The 22,376-nt window shown below is 39.0% G+C and overlaps 1 protein-coding gene across 4 annotated transcripts in view; it reads left to right on the top strand.

Annotated features, from left to right (window-relative positions):
• The window catches only part of MTA3 (metastasis associated 1 family member 3), a 192,351-nt gene that overhangs the window by 7,893 nt on the left and 162,082 nt on the right, over positions 1-22,376 (top strand). The window lies entirely within an intron of this gene.

Below are 22,376 nucleotides of genomic sequence, written 5' to 3'. Positions count from 1 at the left end.
CCTTCCCAGATACCAGATTTATAGATTTGCCTTTAAGCATTTTGCCACATTGGTTATATCATGCTAACCATATCTATGTTCTAAACATTCAAGAGTAGGTTGAATAAATCATGGTCCTTGAGCACTTACACTTCATTACATTTCCTAAGAACAGTGGTCTTGACGTATGTAACTTCATTGAATACAGTTAGTAAGTTCAAGAAATGTAATATTGATATTAAGTGTACAGTCTATGTTCTGTTTTTTTTTCAATTGTCCCAATAATGCCCTTTTGAGCATTTTCTCCTCCATTATTAGATCCATTCCAGGATCGTGTATTGAACTTAATTGTCATTGTCTCTTTAGTCTCTGTGTTTTGTTTTGTTTTTAAACTGTGATAACATATATACAACATATAATTTCCCATGTCAGTTACTCCCAAGCATACAATTCACTTACCACTATGCATTACTGAAATTTTTCCATCACTCCAAACAGGAACCCTGCACCTACTATGTGTTAACTCCCCATTCCCCCTCCTTCCTGGCCCTGGTAAATTCTAATCTACTTTCTATATTTGCATATTTCTATATATTTCATTTAAGTGGAATTATGCAATATCTGTCCTTTTGGGTCTTGCTTATTTCATTCAACATGATGTCTTCAAGGTTCATCAGGTTGTAGTATGTTTTAGAACTTCATCCCTTTTTATGGCTGACTTGTATGTATATAACACATTTTGTTTGTCCATTCATCTGTTGATGGACATTTGGGTTGCTTCCATGTTTTAGCTGTTGTGAATAATGCTGCTATGAACATTAATTTATCTGATGGCGTCTCTGTTTTCAGTTCCTTTGGGTATATGACGTGAAGTGGGATTGCTGGGACCATTGGTAGCTCTGTTTAACTTTCTGAAGAACGGCCAAACCATTTTCCACAGCAACTGCACCATGTTAAGTTCCCACCAAGAGTGTACAGTAGGGTTCCTATTTTTCTGCATCCCTGATGGCACTTTCTGTTTTATTAAAAGCCATTGGGATTGGTGTGAAATGGTGTCTCATTGTGGTTTTGGTTTGCATTTCCCTAATGGCAAATGATGTTGAGCATCTTTTCATGTGATTTGAGTCATTTGTATATTTTCTTCAGTGAAATGTGTGCAATCCTTTTAATGTACTTTTGGATTCAGTTTGCTAGAATTTTGTTGGGGATTTTTGCAACTGTACTCATAAGGGATATTGGTCTGTAATGATCTTCTCTTGTGTGATATCTTTATCTGGCTTTGATATTAGGGCAATGCTGGCCTCAGAATGAGTTAGGAAGACTTCCTTCCTCTTCAGATTTTTGAAAGAATTTGCAAATGATTATGTTAATTCTTTGAAAGTTGAGTAAAATTCACCAGTGAAGCCATCTGGTTCTGGACTTTTTTTGTTAGATGGTGTGGGATTATTGATTTAATCTCTTTACTTGTTATTGTTCTTTTGAGATCTATTTCTTCTTGGGTTAGTTTAGGTAATTTGTGTGTTTCTAGGAATTTGTCCGTTTCATCTAGTGTTCCCGTTTGCTAATGCTGCCGTATGCAAAATATCAGAAATGGATTGGCTTTTATAAAGGGGGTTTATTTGGCTACACATGTACAGTTCTGTGGCCATTGAAGTGTCCAAACTAAGGCATCAACAAGAGGTTACCTACACTGAAGAATGGCCGATGGTGTCTGGAACACCTTTGTTAGCTGGGAATGCATGAGGCTGGTGTTTGCTTGTCCTTTGCTCCCGGGTTGTGTTTCAAAATGGCTTTCTCCAAAATGTCTCTGGGCCATTGTTTTAACTCCTCTCTCAAGCTACTGTGTGTTCTTGCTTCTTTCTCCCAGGGCATTTCTCAGCATCTGTGGTTCATCTCTTAGCTTCTCCAGGGCAAACCCTGGTCTTCATCTCTTAGCTTAGCATCTCCAAAAGTCCTTTTGCATGCATGTCCAAGCATCTCCAAGCATCAGCAAGCGGCTGGGTCTGTGTCAGCTCTTAGGTTCTCTCTTAAATACTTCAGTGAGCTAATCAAGATCCACCCTGAGTGGGCAGGGGCCACACCTCAATAAAAATAATTTAATCAGAGATTCTACCCTAATGAACAGACTAATCAGTCTGCCCCCACAAGATTGCATTAAAGAGTATAGCTTTTTGGGGGGCATAATGTATCCAAACAGGCACACCTGGGTTATTTATTTAATTTGTTGGTGTACAGTTGTTTGTAGTATCTTATAATGCATTCTTATATTATAATTTGCATTCTTTCTCTTTTTACTTTGTCAGTCTAGCTGAAGGTTTGTTAATTTGATTGATTGTTTCAAAGAGCAATTATTAGTTTTATTGCTTCTCTATTTTGTTGTGTTTTTTTTTTTATCTATTTCATCTATCTCTGCTCTAATCTTCATTATTTCATTCCTTCTGTCTACTTTTGTTTTAGTTGCTATTCTTTCTCTAGTTTGTCCAGGTGTGAAGATTTACTTATAAATTTACCCTGAGCTACATTTTCTGTATCCCATCCGTTTTGGTATGATATGTTTTAGTTATTATTTTATCTCAAGATATTTCCTGCTTTCCCTTATGATTTCTTTTTTCTCGTTGGTGATTTACGAGTGTATTGTTTAATTTCCACAAATACATGAATTTTCCTATTCTCTCTCTATTATTGATTTCTTGCTTCATTCCATTGTGTTCAGAGAAGATAGTTGGTATTATTTCAATCTTTTAAAATTTATTGAGACTTTGTGACCTAACGTCATCTGTCTTAGAGAATGACCCATGTGCTCTTGAGAAGAATGTGTATTCTGATGTTCTCCTGTTTGTTGGATGAAGTGTTGTATATATGTTTGTTGGGTCTATTTGGTTTATAGTATTGTTCTGGTCCTCTATTTCTTTAATGATCTTCTATCTAGAATTTGTATTCATTATTGAATGTGGTATGTGGCATTTCCTACTATTAATGTGGAACCATCTGTTTCTCCCTCAGATCTGTCATTGTTTGCTTCATATATTTGGGGTCTGCTGTTATGTGCATATATATTTATAAATGTTATGTCTTGATGAATTGACCGTTTTTCTCTTTTCACAGTTTTTGACTTAAAGCCTGTTTTGTCTAATATCAATGTAGCCACCCTATTCTCTTTTGGTTACCATTTGCATGGCATTTTTTCCCCATCATTTCACTCTCAGCCTAGTTGTGTCTTTTAATTTGAGGTGAGTCTCTTGAAAACGGTACAGTTGGGTCTTAACTTTTTTTTTTCAATCCCTTCTCCCAGTCTGCTTTTTGATTGGAGAGTTTAACCCATTTACATTTAAAATAACTATTGATAATGCTGGACTTATTCTGCTATTTCTCTGTTTGGTTTTGTAAATCTTACACCTTTTCGTTACTTAATTCTTCAGCTATTGCCTATTTTTGTATTTTGTTGATCTCTTTTTGACCCTATAGAATTTCTTCTCATTCTTTTCTGTGGATATTCTTTGGATATTTTGTTGATGGTTACTGAGATTTAATTTAACATCCCAAGTATATAAACTTGATACCATCCTAACCTCAATAGCATGTACAAACCATGTTCTTTTTGCTCCTCCATCCCCTCACCTTTATGTTCTTGTCACAAATTATATATTTATACATTATGATTCCCAAACCATAGATTTGTCTGTGTATTTGCGTTTTAGATCCTCTAAGAAGTACAAAATGGAGTTAGAAACCAAGTGTGAAATAGTACTGGCATTTATATTTACTCATACAGTTACCTTTACTGGAGATCTTTTATTTCTTTCTTCGTTTGGTTTCTGTCTACCATCTGGGGTCATTTTTCAACCTGAAGAATGCCCTTTATCCTTTCTTGTAGGGCAGATCTGTGGTGACAAAATCCCTCAGCTTTTTTTTTTTTATGGAAATAATCTTAATTTCTTCTTTGCTTTGAAAAGATAGTTTTGCAGGATATCACATTGTTGGTTGGCAATTTTTTGCTGTCAGCACTGTGAATATGTTGTTGTTCCACTGCTTTCTTGCCCCCATATTTTCTGATGAGAAAATATTGCTTAATCTTATAGAAACTCCCTTATATGTGGCTCATTGCTTCTCTCATTCCTTTTTGGATTCTCTGTCTTTGCATGTGACAGTTAAATTATAATGCATTTCAGTGTGTGTCTTTTGTTGTTTATCCTTTTCATAGTTCATTGAGCTTCTTGGATGTGTATATTCATGTCTTTTTGTTAAATTTGGGGGTTTCAGCCGTTACTTCTTCAAATATTCTTACAAAGCCACAGTAATCAAAATGGCATGGTACCGGCACAAGGACAGGGATATTGAACAATGGAATTGAATTCATAATTCAGAAATCAATCCTCACGTGTATGGCTAACTGACTTTTGATAAGGATGCCTAGTCCACTCAAAAGGGGAAGAATAGTCTCTTCCACAAATGGTGCTGTAAAAACTGGATGTCCATATGCAGGAGAGTGGAGGTGGATCCCTATCTCAGTGTTCTAGTTTGCTAATGCTGCGGAATGCAAAACACCAGAGATGGATTGGCTTTTATAAAAAGGGGGTTTATTTGGCTACACAGTTACAGTCTTAAGGCCATAAAGTGTCCAAGGTAACACATCAGTAATCGGGTACCTTCACTGGAGGATGGCCAGTGGCGTCCAGAAAACCTCTGTTACCTGGGAAGGCATGTGGCTGGCGTCTGCTCCAAAGTTCTGGTTTCAGAATGGCTTTCTCTCAGGACGTTCCTCTCTAGCAAGGTTGCTCCTCTTCAAAATGTCACTCACAGCTGCACTGAGTTCCTTTTCTTTGAGTCAGCTCATTTATATGGCTCCACTGATCAAGGCCCACCCTAAATGGGTGGGGCCACACCTCCATGGGAATATCTCATCAGAGTCATCACCCACAGCTGGATGGGGCACATTCCAAGCAAATCTAATCAGCACCAAAACATCTGCCCCACAAGACTACATCAAAGATAATGGCGTTTGAGGGGCACAATACATTCAAACTGGCACACTCAGCATATAAAACATCAACTCAAAATCGATCAAAGACCTAAATATAAGAGCCAAAACTATAAAACTCCTATGAAGAAACATAGAGAAGCATCTTCAGGACCTTGTGTGAGTTAATTTTTGTATATGGTCTAAGATAGGGTTATAAGTACTTTTATTTTGAAAGTGAATTTCAAGACTGTATATGTACTTACGTTTTTCAGAAAATTTGGTACTTTGTACTATTATGATTTCAGGGTTCTTGAACCTTTTGAAGTGTTTTGGTAATGGGGAGAGTTGGAAATTTGCAAAAGTCTGTTCTGAGCGTGCTTGAGTGTCAGTTCTCCATTGTATCACCAGTTTAACCAGGCAAATCTATTTTTCCATAAATTAGACTTCCACTGGATTTCCTGCTCTACTTCGTAGTGTTTTCAGTTTTCCATTTTTCTATAGAAGTTTTTGTTATGTTACAGAATGTTGTTTTATAATTACAAATTATATATTGAAAAATTTAGGGCATTCATATTTGCCCCTCATATATGAGACCAAAATATTGTCTTTGAATATGACATACTAACCAGTTATTTTTGATATTGCCAATTAAAGCTTTTACTCAAAATGTTTGGATTTTATTCACCCTTTACAGCATAAGCTTAAAAGATGTAAAATGTCTCATTTATATTCATGTAATTTTGTTTTACTTTATCTTCCAATCTAGCTTCTAAGATTGTTGCTGTGAAGGTAGTGAGATATAAGGATTTTGAAGGGGGCTGTCAATTTTTCATTTAAGGTCTCAATTAAGTATCTTGGTGTTATTTTATGCTTTTATATGTAGAAAATCAGTTTTTTCAATATTGTTTTTTCAAAACCAGATGATTTAGTGGCACTCTGCATTTTTAGGGAAAGACCTGGGTTCAGATTCTGATCTGCCATTTATTTCTTAACTAGGGAAAATTTCTTCTTGCTGATCTTCATTTTCTTCATCTGTAAAATGGGGATTCTAAAAATTACCTTCATTTTTGAGGTGTGAAGATTAAATGATGTAAGGAATGCCTCATACATAATGTGTGTCTAATAAACCTCGGTTGATTTGTTTCTTACCTCCTCAGACTTTATAAGTCATGTCTTTGGGTGGACTTCTTCTGTGTATATTCTTCTGTTTTCAACTATTTCACTGCATTTTGGTTGGTATTGACTAAAACTTCAGGTGGGGAGAACTCAGAATAAATTTGCCTGAATAGTTCATGTTTTATGCAGAGGCATTAAGGAAGGATTAATGGAGAAAGTGTAGCGTATTGGAAGGATTTAAAGATTGGAGTCCTGGGTGTGCGGCACGAAATCTTTGTAAGCCTTAGTTTCCATTAAACATTTTTTTTTCATTATAGACTCTGTTTACACTTTTTATGACAAATTTTCAAACATACAAAAGTAGAGGAGGGAGGCGGAGCAAGATGGCTGAGTGGTGAGGTGTATGTTTTAGTTACTCCTCCAGGGCAGTAGGTAGAAAGCCAGAACTGCATGGACTGGACACTGCAGAGCAATCTGACTTTGGGCATACTTCATACAACACTCATGAACACGTGGAACTGCTGAGATGAGCGAAATCTGTAAGTTTTTGTGGCCAGGGGACCCACGCCCCTCCCTGCCAGGCTCAGTCCCGTGGGAGGAGGGGCTGTCAGCTCCGGGAAGGAGAAGGGAGAACTGCAGTGGCAGCCCTTATTGGAAACTCATTCTACTGATCCAAACTCCAATCACCATAGACTGAGACCAGACACCAGAGAATCCGGGAGCAGCCAGCCCGGGGCAGAGGAGATAGGGATAGCAAAAACAGCAAGAAAAACCCAATAATAAAAGCAGAGGCTTTTTGGAGTTCTGGTGAACATAGAAAGGGGGAAGGGCAGAGCTCAGGCCCAGAGGCTTATATGCAGATCCGGAAGAAAAACCCTCTCTCTGCCCCCTGGACCTTTCCTTAATGGCCCTAATTGCTTTGTCTCTTAGCATTTCAGTAACCCATTAGATCTGCGAGGAGGGCCCTTTTTTTTTTTTAATCTTTTTTTCTTTTTCTAAAACAATTACTCTAAGAAGCCCAATACAGAAAGCCTCAATGACTTGCAGTTTGGGCAGGTCAAGAGAAGAGCAGAACTAAGAGAGCTCTGAGACAAAAGGCAATAATCCAGTGGCTGAGAAAATTCACTAAACACCACAGCTTCCCAAGAAAAGGGGGGCGTCCTCTCACAGCCATCATCCTGGTGGACAGGAAACACTCCTGCCCGTTGCCAGCCCCATAGCCCAGAGCTGACCCAGACAACCCAGTGTGACGGAATTGCTTCCAATAACACACATACACCACAAAATCAGGCATAGACATTAGCCTTCCCTGCACCCTCAGCTGGTTGTCCCAGAGATGGGAAAGCAGAGCAGTGTGAATTAACATGTCCCATTCAGCCATCCTTTCAGCAGACTGGGAGCCTCCCTACACAGCCCTGCAGCCCAGAACCGCCCTGGGGGAATGGCACTCACCTGTGACATAGCACAGTCATCTCTCAACAGAGGACCTGGAGGTGAACAGCCTGGAAGAGGGACCCACTAGCAAGTCTCAGGGGCCATACGCCGATACCAAGGACTTGTGGGTCAGTGGCAGAGAGAAACTGTGGCAGGACTGAACTGAAGGATTAGACTATTGCAGCAGCTTTAAAACTCCAGGAACACCAGGGAGATTTGATTGTTAGAGCCACCCCCCCCTCCCGACCACCCAGACACACGCCCCATATACAGGGTGGGCAACACCAACTACACAGGCAAGCTTGGTACACCAATTGGACCCCACAAGACTCACTCCCCCACTCACCACAAAGACAAAGTGGGGGAGAACTGGCTTGAGGGGAACAGGTGGCTCATGGATGCCACCTGCTGGTTAGTTGGAGAAAGTGTACTCCACGAAGCTGTAGATCTGACAAATTAGAGATAAGGATTTCAATCAGTCTACAAATCCTAAAAGAACCCTATCAAGTTAAGCAAATGCTAAGAGGCCAAAAACAAAATTTTAAAGCATATGAAAAAACCAGACAATATGTATAACCCAAGCCCAAGCACCCAAATCAGAAGATCAGAGGAGACACAGCACCTGTTGCAATTAATCAAAGAACTGAAGATGAACGACGAGACCATGGCACAGGATAAAAAGGACATGAAGAATAGCATGACACAGGTTATAAACGACATCAAGAAGACCCTAGAAGAGCATAAAGAAGACATTGCAAGAGTAAATAAAAAAATAGATGATCTTACGGAAATTAAAGAAACTGTTGACCAAATTAAAAAGATTCTGAATACTCATAGTACAAGACTAGAGGAAGTTAAACAATGAATCAGTGACCTGGAAGATGACAGAATGGAAAATGAAAGAACAAAAGACTGGGGCAGACTCTGGGTGTCATCTCGTAGCTTAGCATCTCCAAATGTCTTTCTGTCTGCATCCCCAAGCATCTTGGTCTGTGTCAGGTCTGAACTCTCTGTTTCTCTTTCTCCATGAGCTCTCTTAAGGACTCCAGTAAACTAATTAAGACCCATGTTGAATGGGTGGGGTCACATCTCCATGGAAATAATCTAATCAAAAGATCTCACCCACATGTCTGTTTACACCTGAAACTCAGAGCTACAGCTCGACAGATATGAATGTCGGTATTAATGCATACAGCAACTGTTAAAAAAAAAAAAAAACTGAAAAAGAGCCCAGGCTTCAATATGAGATATGAATGAAGCCGATCTGGTTAAGACTAGGGCAAATTGGGCCAAAGGGTAAAGGTCGAAACTAACTGTGTGTTAAAACTTCAACTTCCATGTGAGACCACGGGAAGAGATGTTCATTTGGTGTAGGAACTATATTTTCTAAACAATAGAACTTCTGCAGTCAGTTTGTTCAAACACCACAATTACATGGAACTTTGAATAGAAAGTGAGCTATGGTAGGTCTGTATAGGTTAGAGTGAAATAGCAACACATCCCAAAGTAATTTGGGCAGAGAATAAAAATATATATTCGGGGCCTCCCTGAGGAGCTGCAGGAGGATGCAAGGTGTTGGACTTCCTCACCTGGATTGTTGCTGTGTTCTCACAAACATTGGGGGCTGATGGCTTGATATGCTGAGTTCTCTGTCTTGGGGCTTGCCGCTATGAAGCTTTTTACTGCAAAGGAGAGGCTAAACCTGCTTATAATTGTGCCTAAGAGTCTCCCCCTGAGTGCCTCTTTGTTGCTTAGATGTGGCCCTCTCTCCACTTTGGTGGGTGATCTCACTGCCCTCCCCACTAAGTGAGACCGGACTCCCAGGGGTGTAAATCTCCCTGGCAATGAAGGTTATGACTCCCAGGGATGAATCTGGACCCTGCATCGCGGGATTGAGAACATCTTCTTGACCAAAAGGGGGATGCAAAATGAAACGAAATAAAGCTTCAGTGGCTGAGACATTTCAAATGGAGTCAAGAGGTCACTCTGGTGGACATTCTTACACACTATATAGTTAACACTTTTTAGGTTTTAATGTATTGGAATAACTAGAAGTAAATACTTGAAACTATCGAACTCCAACCCAGTAGCCTTGACTCTTGAAGACAATTGTATAACAATGTAGATTACAAGGTGTCATAGTGTAATTGTGAAAACCTTGTGGATCGCACTCCCTTTATCCAGTGTATGGATGGATGAGTAGAAAAATGGGGACAAAAACTAAATGCAAAATAGGGTGGGATGAGGGGGATGATTTGGGTGTTCTGTTTGACTTTTATTTTTAATTCTTATTCTTATTCTTTCTGGTGTAAGGAAAATGTTCAAAAATAGATTGGGTTGATGAATGCACAACTATATGATGGTACTGTGAACAGTTGGTTGTACACCATGGATGATTGGTATGAATATGTCTCAATAAAACTTCATTTAGAAAAAAAAGATCCCACCCACAATAGTTCTGCCCCCACAACAATGGATTAAAAGAACATAGTCTCTTATGGGGTATATAACAGATTCAAACCAGCATGAACAGTTTAGGCCAGATATTGAATTCTTGATTGGCAGTTTTTTGCTTTTAGCACTTTCAATGTGTCTTGTTGCCACTACTTTCTGGCGTCTGTGGTTTCTGATGAGAAACAGGCACTTGATCTTTTCTTGAGGCTCCTTTGTGTGTTACATGTTGCTTCTCTCTTTGGCTTTCCATGTTCTTTATTGTTGGCAGTTGGACAGTTTGATTATATGTTGTGGTGTGGATCTATTTGGGTTTATCCTGTTTGGAGTTTGTTGAGTGTCTTGGTTGTGTTTATTCATGTCTTTTTAAATTTGGACCTATTTAGCCATTATTTCTTTGAATATTCTCTCTGCTCCTTTCTCTCTTCTTCTGGGATCCCACAGTGCATACCTTAGTATGCTAATTGGTATTCCACAGGTTCCTATGTTCTGTTTACTTTTCTTCATTCTTTTTTCTGATCCTCTGGTTGGATGTTTTTGGTTTTGTTATCTTCCAGTTCAATTTTTTTCCCCCTTCCATCAGCTCAAAACTGCTGTTGAACCCCTTTAGTGTTTTTAAAATTTTTACTGTGGACTTCGGCTTTGGTTCCTTTTCATAATATTCTTCTCTCTGTTGATATTTTCTTTGTGTTCATCTCTCTTTTTCCTGATTTCCTTTTTTTTGTTTATGTTTTCCTTTAGCTCTTTGTGTGTATTTAGACCTTTTACAAAAAGTTTTAGTTTGGCATGCCCCATGTCTGGTCATCCTCATTGGTGATTTCTAATGCTTTAATGTTGTCCTTTTCCTGTTTCTTTATATGTTTTGTAATCTTTTGTTTAAACCAGGACATTTTTTAATGAATTCAGTTTTATTGAGGTATATTCACATATCATACAATCATCCAAAGTGTACATTCAACTGTTCACAGTATCATCATATAGTTGTGCATTCATCACCCCAGTCTATTTTTGAAGAGTCTCCTTGTACCAGAAAAAGTGAAAATAAGAATAAAAAATAAAAGTAAAGAAGAACACCCATAACACCTTCCCTCCCTCTTTATTTTTCATTTGGTTTTTTGTCCCCATTTTCTACTCATCCATCCATACACGTAAAGGGAGTGTGATCCATAAGGCTTTCATGATCACACTGTCACCTCTTGTAAGCTATTGGGTTGCAGTTTGATAGTTTGAGGTATTTACTTCTAGCTATTCCAGTGCATTAAAACCTAAAAAGGGTTATCTATACAGTGCATAAGAATGCCCACCAGTGTGACCTCTCAACTAAACCAGGACATTTTGATATTTTAATACGTTATGGTTGAAATTTAGACTCTGAGTTGTTTGTTCTTAAGCTTTTATCCAGCTGGTGTTATGATAGAGCCTTCCAGGAGCTTAAAACAAAAAAAACAGAATCCCAGTCTTTGCAGGTTGCTCTGTAGGAGAACTTGCTTTAAGAACTTATCTATAGGAGTTTAGAGATTAGCTCCCAGCCAAAGTGTGGGGCCTCCCTGATCCTTTCTGCGCATGTGTCTTTTCTTGGGCATGCGTATGTGGCCCTAGGTATTCCTCCCTTTACCCAGATAAAAATGTCCCGTCTTCACTAGATAACAGTTTCCTCATGGTTCCCAGCACTGCAGGGTATGTCTTAAAGCCAGCAGTTCCTTGCCCAGTCAGCCACTTGACTGCTGTCCCCACAGCGTTCTGCACTCTGTACTAAGGGCAAGTTCTGGGACAGCGAGTCTCTCAGGCTACCCCCAGACAGGTTGGGCCAGACATATGTGGTCCCTGTATGTGCACAAGGCTTGCCGTGCTCCCTCCAGAATTGGAACAAGGGATCTGCAGTGGGAGTGTGGACTGGCTTCGTGCAGAGCTGGTGAGGGGTAGGGAATGGGACAGCTAAGGTGCCACAAGATCCTCTAGCTTTTAAGTGACCTTTTTCTTGATTTGATGCTAGCTGTGTTACTGCAGTCTTTAACTGTTTTGTGGAACTTTGGGAAAGATGTTTTTGTTAGCTCTTAATGGTTGTTCAAAGTTCTGTGTAGGGACAGTCTTGAAGCATCTCATGCTACCATCTTGTTCCTTGTGGTATATTATTAAGAATTTAAAAAAAGAAATCTGACTTGAGGTCTTGTTACTGATTCTTCTTTTCTAAGACAGTTTCCTAAAGATAAGAGTACATACTTTGTGTTTTGAAACATTCTTGGTTCTTTTAAAGAAATGGAATTTTCAGCTAAGGAAGTGATGGTGTTGAGAATGGATATATGGTTCTCAGGTCTCATGGAGTCTTTGCAAATGAACAATTACCTTGGCACTTTTGCTGGTTTGAATCTGTTATGTACCCCATAAAAAGCTATGTTCTACATCCCAACGTAATTTGGTCAGAGAATAAAAAATATATTTACAGCCCCCCTCTGCCCCTGAGGAGCTGGGGGAAGGTACAGAAGTGTTGGACTTCCTCACCTGGACTCTTGTTGATGTCACAGACATTGGTTCTGGAGGTTTGATGTGCCGAGTCTTCGATCGTAGGACTTGCCCTTATGAAACTCGTTATTGCAAAGGAGAGGCTAAACTTGCATATAATTGTGCCTAAGGGTCTCCCCCTGAGTACCTCTTTGTTGCTGAGATGTGGCTTTCTCTCTCTCTAACTGAGCCACTTTGGCAGGTGAACTCACTGCCCTCCCCCCTACGTGGGACCTGACTCCCAGGGGTGTAAATCTCCCTGTCAATGCAGGATATGACTCCCGGGGATGAATCTGGACCCGGCATCGTGGGATTGAGAATATCTTCTTGACCAAAAGGGGGATGCAAAATGAGACAAAATACTTTCAGTGGCTGAGAGATTTCAAGTGGAGTCGAGAGGTCACTCTAAGTGGACATTCTTATGCACTATATAGATAACACCTCTTTGGTTTTAATGTATTGGAATAGCTAGAAGTAAATACCTGAAACTATCAAACTCCAACCCAGTAGTCTGGACTCCTGAAGACGATTGTATAATAATGTAGATTACAGGGAGTGACAGTGTGATTGTGAAGGCCTTGTGGATCACACTCCCTTTGTCTAGTGTGTGGATGGATGGGTAGAAAAGTGGGGACAAAAACTAAATGACAAATAGGGTGAGATGGGGGGGATGGTTTGGGTGTTCTTTTTTACTTTTATTTTTTCTTCTTATTCTGATTCTTTCTGATGTAAGGAAAATGTTCAGAAATAGATTGTGGTGATGATGCATAACTATATGTTCGACCTGTGAAGAGTTGATTGCATACCATGGATGATTGTATGGTATGTGAATATATTTCAATAAAACTGAATTAAAAAAAAACAAAACAAAACTATGTTCTTTTTTTTTAAAATTTTTTATTTATTGAGATTGTTCACATCCCATACAATTATCCAAAGATCCAAAGTGTACAATCAAACAGTTGTCCCCGGTACCATAATATAGCTGTGCATCCATCACCACAATTAATTTTTTTTTCATTTTTTAGAACATTTTCATTACTCCAGAAAAGAAATACAGGCAAAAAAAAAAAAAAAGGGAAACTCAAATCCTCCCATACCCCTAACTAACCCCCCTCCATTGTTGACTCATAGTATTGGTATAGTACATTTGTTACTGTTGATGAAAGAACGTTAAAATACTACTAAATGTAATTAGTTTGCAATAAGTATATTTTTCCCTATATACCCCTCTTTTTTTTTTTAAGTTTCAGAATAGTATTTAATTTTCATGTTTATAGTCATCTTATTTGATATCACAAAATAGTGGCCATGTTATAAATTTTACAGATGAGGATATTGTTGCACGATTCTCACCATACATAAGTTGCAGTATAAATCTGAATACAGAGCAATACTTCCCCTTCTTCCTCCTTTGTTTGTTCACAAACATGCCTATACCTAACCCTTGCTAGTCACATTATTTTCATCTGAACCAAGTAACTAAATGCACTTAGAGAATTTTGTTTTGTTTATAGGAATTCTCACTGTCAACTATGCAAGCTTAGGGATCAGAGAGTAAATAGATGTTTTTGGTTTTTTTTTTTGCCAAACCCTCTGTCTGAACTCAGAAGCGAAAATGGTTCAGTATTTTCCATTAACTATGCAATAAATAGCAAATCTTGGGTCCACAATTAATGTTCTTTTGTTTCAGTGTAAGAAATAGATGTTAATAATTGCCACTTAAATTTACTGGTTCAGTGACTACCATGACATGTCTCTCCATACAGAAATAGACATTTTTACCAACACTGCTCCCTATATGCCTTTGTTGTATATATCCCATGCATATCTTCAGACAATGGGATCTCATCTACACCAGCCAATAAAACATAATTGAGAATACACATTTTTCAATGGTCTCAAAAAGTGTAAGAGTATTCCTTTGGATTTTCAAAAGAAGTCTATATTTTCAGACTTAAATTTAATAGTTTTTAATTATTATTAGTCTAATTCCTTTGTTATCAATTAGGAAACTAAGAGTCATCTTACAGGTTAAGTGAGATGACCACATTTACAATCAGCAAGTCAGAAATGTGAGGCAAGTATCTTCATCTTTTGACTTTTAGTGTTTCAGAAACAATGCCATACCATAAACCTGAGTTATCCATTTAAAATAGAGTGAAAGAAATGGTAGCGTGGAATAGGATGTGATAACAGATACGTTTTCTCCTTCATAATGTCACCATTCTGCAATGTCTTTTTTTTTGTTGTTGTTAATTTCTTTTTTTTTTATTAAATTGTTTTATTGAAATACATTCACACACCATACAATCATCCATGATGTATAATCCACTGTCCACAGTATGATAACATAGTTATGTGTTCATCACCACAATCTGTCTCTGAACATTTTCCTTACATCAGAAAGAACCAGAACAAGAATAAAAAATAAAAGTGAAAAGAAACACCCAAATCATCCCCCCATCCCACCCCATTTGTCCTTTAGTTTTTATCCCCATTCCTCCACTCATCCATACACTAGATAAAGGGGGTGTGATCCACAAGGTCTTCACAATCACACTGTCACCCCTTGTAATCTACATTATTATATAATTGTCTTCAGGAGTCCAGACTGCTGGGTTGGAGTTTGGTAGTTTCAGGTATTTACTTCTAGCTATTCCAATACATTAAAGCCTAAGAGGTGTTCTCTATATAGTGCATAAGAATGTCCACCAGAGTGACCTCTCGACTCCATTTGGAATCTCTCAGCCACTGAAACTATTTCGTCTCATTTTCTGCAATGTCTTTTTGTTCCTCTCTAACATACAGAGTTAAAAACAATATAGGTTTGTGTCTAATGATGATTATGATGATAAGAAAGCCAAACTTATGTTCAGTGGTCACTATATGGCTTAAAAAAAGCATCTTCGTCTAATATTACGGAACTTTTCGCCATCTCTCTGTTTCTCCTTTCTTTGTTTTTCAGTCAGTACGGCTCCCTTTAGTATCTCAAGTAGGGCAGGTCTTTTATTAGCAAAATTTCTCAGCATTTGTTTGTGAAAAATTTAAGCTCTCCCTCAAATTTGAAGGAGAGCTTTGCTGGATAAAGAATTCTTGGTTGGCAGTTTTTCTCTCTCATAATTTTAGATATGTCGTGCCACTGCCTTCTCGCCTCCATGGTGGCTGCAGAGTAGTCACTACTTAGCCTTATGTTTTTTCCTTTGTATCTGGTGAATTGCTTTTCTCTTGCTGCTTTCAGAACTTGCTCATTCTCTTCAGTATTTGACAGTCTGATCAGAATATGTCTTGGAGTGGGTTTATTTGGATTTATTCTATTTGGAGTTCGCTGGGCATTTATGCTTTGTGTATTTATGTTGTGTTTTGGGAAATTTTCCCCAACAGTTGGTTTGAAAACTCTTTCTAGACCTTTACCCTTCTCTTCACCTTCTTGGACACCAATGAGTCTTATATTTGGATGTTTTATTTTATCTGTCATATCCCTGAGGTCCATTTTGATTTTTTCAATTTTTTCCCCATTCTTTCTTTTGTTCTTTCATTTTCCATTTTGTTGTACTCCAGGTCACTGATTCGTTGTTCAGCTTCCTCTAGTCTTGTACTATGAGTATCCAGAATCTTTTTAATTTGATCAACAGTTTGTTTTATTTCCATAAGATCACCTATTTTTTAATTTATTCTTGCAATTTCTTTATGCTCTTCTAGGGTCTTCTTCATGTCCTTTATATCCTGTGCCATGCTCTTCTTCATGTCTTTTCTGTCCTCTGCCATGGTCTCGTTGTTTGTCTTTAGTTCTTTGATTAATTGCTCCAAGTACTAGGTCTCCTCTGATCTTTTGATTTGGGTGTTTGGGTCTGGGTTCTCCATATCATCTGTTTTTTCATATGCTTTAAAATTTTCTGTTGTTTTTGGGCTGTTGGTATTTGCTTAAGTTGATTGGGTTCTTTTGGGATATGTATGCTTATTCAGAGACTTCTCTAATTTGTCAGATCTACAGCTTGGTGGCATACACTTTCTCTAACTAAACAGCAGGTGGTGTCTGCGAGCTACATATTCCCCTCAAGCCAGTTCTCCCCAACTTTGTCTTTGTGGTGTGTGGGGGTCTGATTCTTGTGGGGTCCAATTGGTGCACCCGTTTTGTATGTGTAGTTGGTGCTGTCTGCCCTGAATGTGGGGTGTGTGTCTTACTGGTTAAGGAGCAAGGGTGGCTTTAACAATCAAACTTCCCAGTGTTCCTGGAGATTTACGGCTGTTCCAAGAGTAAACCTGCAGTTAGGTCTCGCCACAGATTGTCTCTGCTGCTGACCCACAAGTCCTAGGTATTGGTGTATGGTCCCTGGGATTTCCGGGTGGCTCCCTCCTCCAAGCCGTGCCCTTCTAGGGCCTCTGCTGAGGGAAGGCTGTGGTACGTAACAAGTGCGCGCCATGCCTTAAGGGAAGTTCTGGGCTGCTGGGCCATGTAGGGGCTTTCCCAGCCTGCTGAAAGGATGGCTGAATGGGGCGTGCCGATCTCTCCCCTTTCGCACTGCTCTGCCCCCCCCCCCCAGCTCTGGGACAACCCGCTGCGGGTGCGCAGGACGCCACTGCCCACGCCAGACACTGTAGCGTGTACGTGCATAGCTGGAAACACTTCCCATCACACTGGGTTTCCTGGCACAGCTCTGGGCTGTGGCGGTGCCGGGCAGTAGCGTTCCTAGCCCGCCGGGAAGATGGCTGCAAGGGGCATGGTTTCTCTCCCCTTTTGGCTCACTTCTGCCTGCCTCGCTCCGAGACATTTAGCAGTGGGTCCGCGAAAGGCTATCGTCCACGCCAGATACTGAGGTGTATGCACAGGTTGTGGAGACGCCGTTCCTGCTGCGCTTCCCTTTGCGTTCCCTGCCGCTGTATCTGCAGCTACTTTTGAGCTTTTAAAAAGATCTAGTCCGACTCCAAACGCCAGCCCAAGCTTCCCCACACTGCAGTGTGGCTGCCAGACATTCAGCAGGCCTGCTCACTTGCCCTAGAATGCAGACTCCCAGCCTCACCAAGTGCATGGTCCCTGCAGATCCAGCAGACCCTGTCTAGCTGGTGCATCACTGGAACCGGTGTTCTGGGTAACCCTCTGGCCTTTATCTAGTATTTTTCATGGAGGTGTTTTTTTGTCCTGTCTTTCCTAACTGCCATCATTTGGAGGTCCAGATCAACAGTTTTTACTTACAGATTTTATGCTGTTATCTTGGGCATTCCTCCCAATTCAGGTTGGTGTATGATGCATGAGTGGATGTTCATGGTTGTCCCCCCCCCGCAATTATTCTGGCTTATTTACTAGTTGTTTCTGGTTTTTTTAGTTGTTCCAGGGCGACTACTTGGCTTTTACTCGTCTCTGTGCTGCCATCTTTGATCTCCAACAGCTATGTTCTTTAATGCAATCTTGTGAGGGCAGACCTATTGTTGATTGGGACCTTTTGATTAGGCTGTTTCCATGGAGATGTGATTCTACCCATTCAGGGTGGGTCTTCTTTAGTTTACTGGAGTCTTTATTAGAGCTGAGAGCCAACACAGACCCAGACGCTTAGAGATACAGACAGAAAGATTTTTGGAGATGCTGAGCTGAGAGATGAAGCCCACAGTTTACTCTGGAGAAGCTAAGAGAGGACTCCCAGGTGCTTTGAGAGAAACGCCCAGGGAGAGCAAGCAAGGATGCACAGGAGCTGAGAGACAGAAGCTGAGACAGACAGAAACCAGAGAAATTTGGGAGACAGCCATTTTGAAATACAACCCAGGAGCAGAGGACCAGCAGATGTCAGCCACGTGCCTTCCCAGCTGATAGGTGTTCTCCGTATGCGATTGACCATTCTTCAGTGAAGTTATCCTCTTGTTGATGCCTAGTTTGGACACTTTTATGGCCTTAGAACTTTAAATTTGTAACCTAATAAATCCCCTTTATAAAAGCCAATGTATTTCTAGTATTTTGCATAACAACAGCTTTAGCAGACTAGAACAGCATTCTTTATGGCATACCCTTTGACATATCATGTATACTTTTAGATTGTTTTAGTTGTAACCTTTTAGAAAATTGAAATTGGTGTCATCTTCCTCTTTTACTTGTTTGACAAAAGGTAATATGTTCACTTTTGCCTCTTTTCCTTCCTTGCAGTTTTCTCCCACCTTTTCGATAGCTTTGTTACTCTGTAGTTGAAGTTTGGAAACAGGAAAAATGGAATGAATGAGAATAGTTTTTTACTTACTAGCTGTTCATTGTACTTGCACCTGTGTTACCACCCCAAAACACATACACTTGGAGTTTTCCAGAAGGGGAGAAAGAAAGGTGGGAAGATTTGTTTATACCTACTCAGAATTACAGAACTGGAATTAGCTTTGATGGAGGATTGGGAAGAATCTACTTCTGCCCACTTGAAGTTCTCTTTATACTGTTTACCAACTGATTGATTATTCTGGCATCTTTTGCTGTTTTTGTAAGTAGATTTAGAAAGTGGTGTTGAGACTATTCTTGTTAAAATTTAAATAGGCATTTTGTGGTGTGGCAATATTATTAGGCAATAAGATTATGATATCCAGTTAAAATGCTCTTATGAAATGGCATTTGAATTGCACATTTTGGTTTTAAAGGACATATTAGGAACTTTCTTTTTTAAATAAAGATTCATGTAGCGTATGCCTAAGAATTATTAAAAGAATGTAGAATGCTTAGTTCATTTTACAGGGTGTTTGGAATAACAAGGGATTTTGTAGATGAATTGCAACCCCTTTTTAAAAGATATAGAATAAGACGTCACAATAATTGCTTGAAAGTACTGAAATTGGATGCTGGGAGCACATTTGCTCTTTCCTTTCTGGCTTTCTTTTCTGGCCTTGGTCAGGAAAGAATTCTGAGAGCTGAATGTTAAGTTCCTAAATCTTGGGGACAAGATCTTCATCACCTTTCCAGCATTCCTCTGTCCTGCTTATTGAAGTTTCTCCACAAATATTTACATCCTCTTATGTAACTCTGAACAGCAACCAGATTGCCTTTTGTTTCATTTTTGCCCATTGGTTGGCTGAAAAGAATTGGTGGTGGTTTTAAAACATGGTTCCAAGATTCTTTGACATTTTCCATTGAGAGTTGGAGTCTGTGTCTCCTCCCCATCATGGATCTGGGTGGTCTTGTGACTTCCTTGACCAGCCTAGCTCAGTGGAGATAATGCTCTATGTGACTTCCAGAGGAGGTCATAAGGGCCATGCAGCGTCAATCTGGTTTGTCTGCTTCTTTTGCAACATTTGCTCTCAGGATATTCCTTCTGGGAGTCCAGTCACTGTACTGGCTACGTGGAAAGGGCTCGTGAAGACGCTTGTTGAGTCCAGGAGCCAGATACGTGACTGAAGGCGTCACCATATGATTCTAACCCCGGCCATGCAAGTCCTCCTCTTGAGGCCCCAGTTGTAGTTACGAAAAGGTGCAAGCCATAGCTTTTGTGCCCTATCTGAATTTCTTAGTCACAGAACCCATGAGCAAAATAAAATAGTTGTTTTACACCACTTTTGGGATGATTTGTATCACAGCAATAGATAACAGGAACAGGATCACAATAATTTTTCTGACTTTGCATATATTTTCAATGACAGTTTTAAATCAGCATCTAAGCCTGTGACTGCTTACTAAAAGTATTTAGTCAACCTAGTTTTCTTTGATTAGACCTCATGGTTTTTCTTTTGACAGCTTGACTAACTTGAAGAAATCTTGCACTCTTGCCTCATACTGAATGTTTTCTTTCTGACTGCTTTTTGGCCACAGTGAGTGAGCCCAAGTCAGGAGAAGTGTCCGCTTTTCCATTCTTTACTAAAACCCTGCCCCAGATACTTTTTTCACAGACATAAAATGCATTTAGGCTCTAATGTGAGATAACAGGGTCATGATTAAATGTGTATTTAGAAAGCCTGTGGGTTAATTCCTTTGGTACTGGGATGCTGTGCTGTATACTGCAGGACCTCTCAGTATATAGCATCCTTGCCTGCCACCCATGAAACGTTATGGCGCTACTTCCCAGCCATTGTGACAACCAAAGGTGTCCCTGCATTTCTAAAAGATCACTTAGTTTGTGGGATAGGGCACATGTAGAACCACGGCACCAAACTGTCTGTCATAGAAGAAAAGGCACGTCTGCCTTGTTCAAGTGCTGGAAATGTGGGAGATGCTCAGCGTGTACAAATAAAAAAAAGGAATTCTCTTAAGATTTCCCCTAATTCTGAAAAATTAGAGATTAAATTTCTAAACAATAAAAATATTAAAATGATTGATATTCACCTAGGATTGATATTGGCGTGACCTGGGAATGATAGGGAGAATTTGGTAATGTCTAGCAAAACTAAAATTCAGAATTTTTATTACTGTCTATTGGTCATAGTTAAGTGCTCAAGGAAATGTGCCTTTCTAGTAGCACATTTTTAGGTGCTGGAAACCTAAGTGTCTAGCAATAGAATATTGAGCTAAATAAATTATGGAGACTGTACCTATTGCAGGCATTTAAATGAATGAAATAGATTTATATGTATCAACATACATCATACAATATTTACTTGGATAAAAATGCATTATATATAAAACTAACTGAATTTTGAAATAAATATATGAAGAGTCAAATTTCATATACATTTATGTGTGAATTTATATATGATTTATGTGACATATATATTGTACAAAGTAAGAACATTTCTTATAAGTAAAGAATAGTCAGAATAAGAAAGTGTTTCGGAGAAGTTAAAAAATGCTTGTTAAAATACAATAGTAAGTTATTAGGACTGAATAATAAAAATATCTTCCCTGATATGGAAGATCTAAAAATCTAGGAAATATCTCAAATATAGAGCAATAAGACAAATGTAAACTACTATAGATAAATTAAGAGACTTAGAGGATAGATTCAGAAGTCATAAGATTTAAGGAAGAAAAATAATGACAGAAAGGAAGAAATTGTTAAAAACAAGAAACTTTCCCCACAGATGGATAGGAATCTTCAGAATGTCTGAAAAAAGACCTTTACACATTAATTCAGAACACCAAAGAAAAACAGACTTCTGCAAAGTGTTTAGAAAGGGAAAGCTAACAACAAAGGGATAAGGATCAGATTTCTTATGTATTAGTAGCTCAAATCATTTTAAGTTGAGAATTTAATAGCGGTGTGAAAGACCAAATAAAGGTATTTTCAACACATTAGAAATGATATAATTCAATAATTTAGGAATAAAAATTCCAGATTATTGTTATCAAATATCAGAAATGGGAACAAGGAGTACAAGTGTTTTTGTTTTTGTTTTTGTTTTTTCCAATTTTTATTGAGACTTTACACTTTTTTTTTATTAAATTCAGTTTTATTGAAATACATTCACACACCATACAATCATCCATGATATACAATCCACTGTCCACAGTATGATAACATAGTTATGCGTTCATCACCACAATCTATCTCTGAACATTTTCCTTACATCAGAAAGAACCAGAACAAGAATAAAAAATAAAAGTGAAAAAAGAACACCCAAATCATCCCCCCATCCCACCCCATTTGTCCTTTAGTTTTTATCCCCATTCCTCCACTCATCCATACACTAGATAAAGGGGGTGTGATCCATAAGGTCTTCACAATCACACTATCACCCCTTGTAATCTGCATTATTATATAATTGTCTTCAGGAGTCCAGACTGCTGGGTTGGAGTTTGGTAGTTTCTGGTATTTACTTCTAGCTATTCCAATACATTAAAGCCTAAGAGGTGTTATCTATATAGTGCATAAGAATGTCCACCAGAGTTGACCTCTCGACTCCATTTGGAATCTCTCAGCCACTGAAACTATTTCGTCTCATTTTGCATCCCCCTTTTGGTCAAGAAGATGGAGTACAAGTGTTTTAACAGTCTGATATTTGGGGGGAAGAGGTGGCTGTAGGTAGTGTTCAATTTATTCTGTTT

This window comes from Choloepus didactylus, chromosome 17, assembly GCF_015220235.1.
Source record: "Choloepus didactylus isolate mChoDid1 chromosome 17, mChoDid1.pri, whole genome shotgun sequence".
Lineage (NCBI taxonomy): Eukaryota > Metazoa > Chordata > Mammalia > Pilosa > Megalonychidae > Choloepus > Choloepus didactylus.
This window is presented reverse-complemented; position numbering and strand designations above follow the sequence as displayed.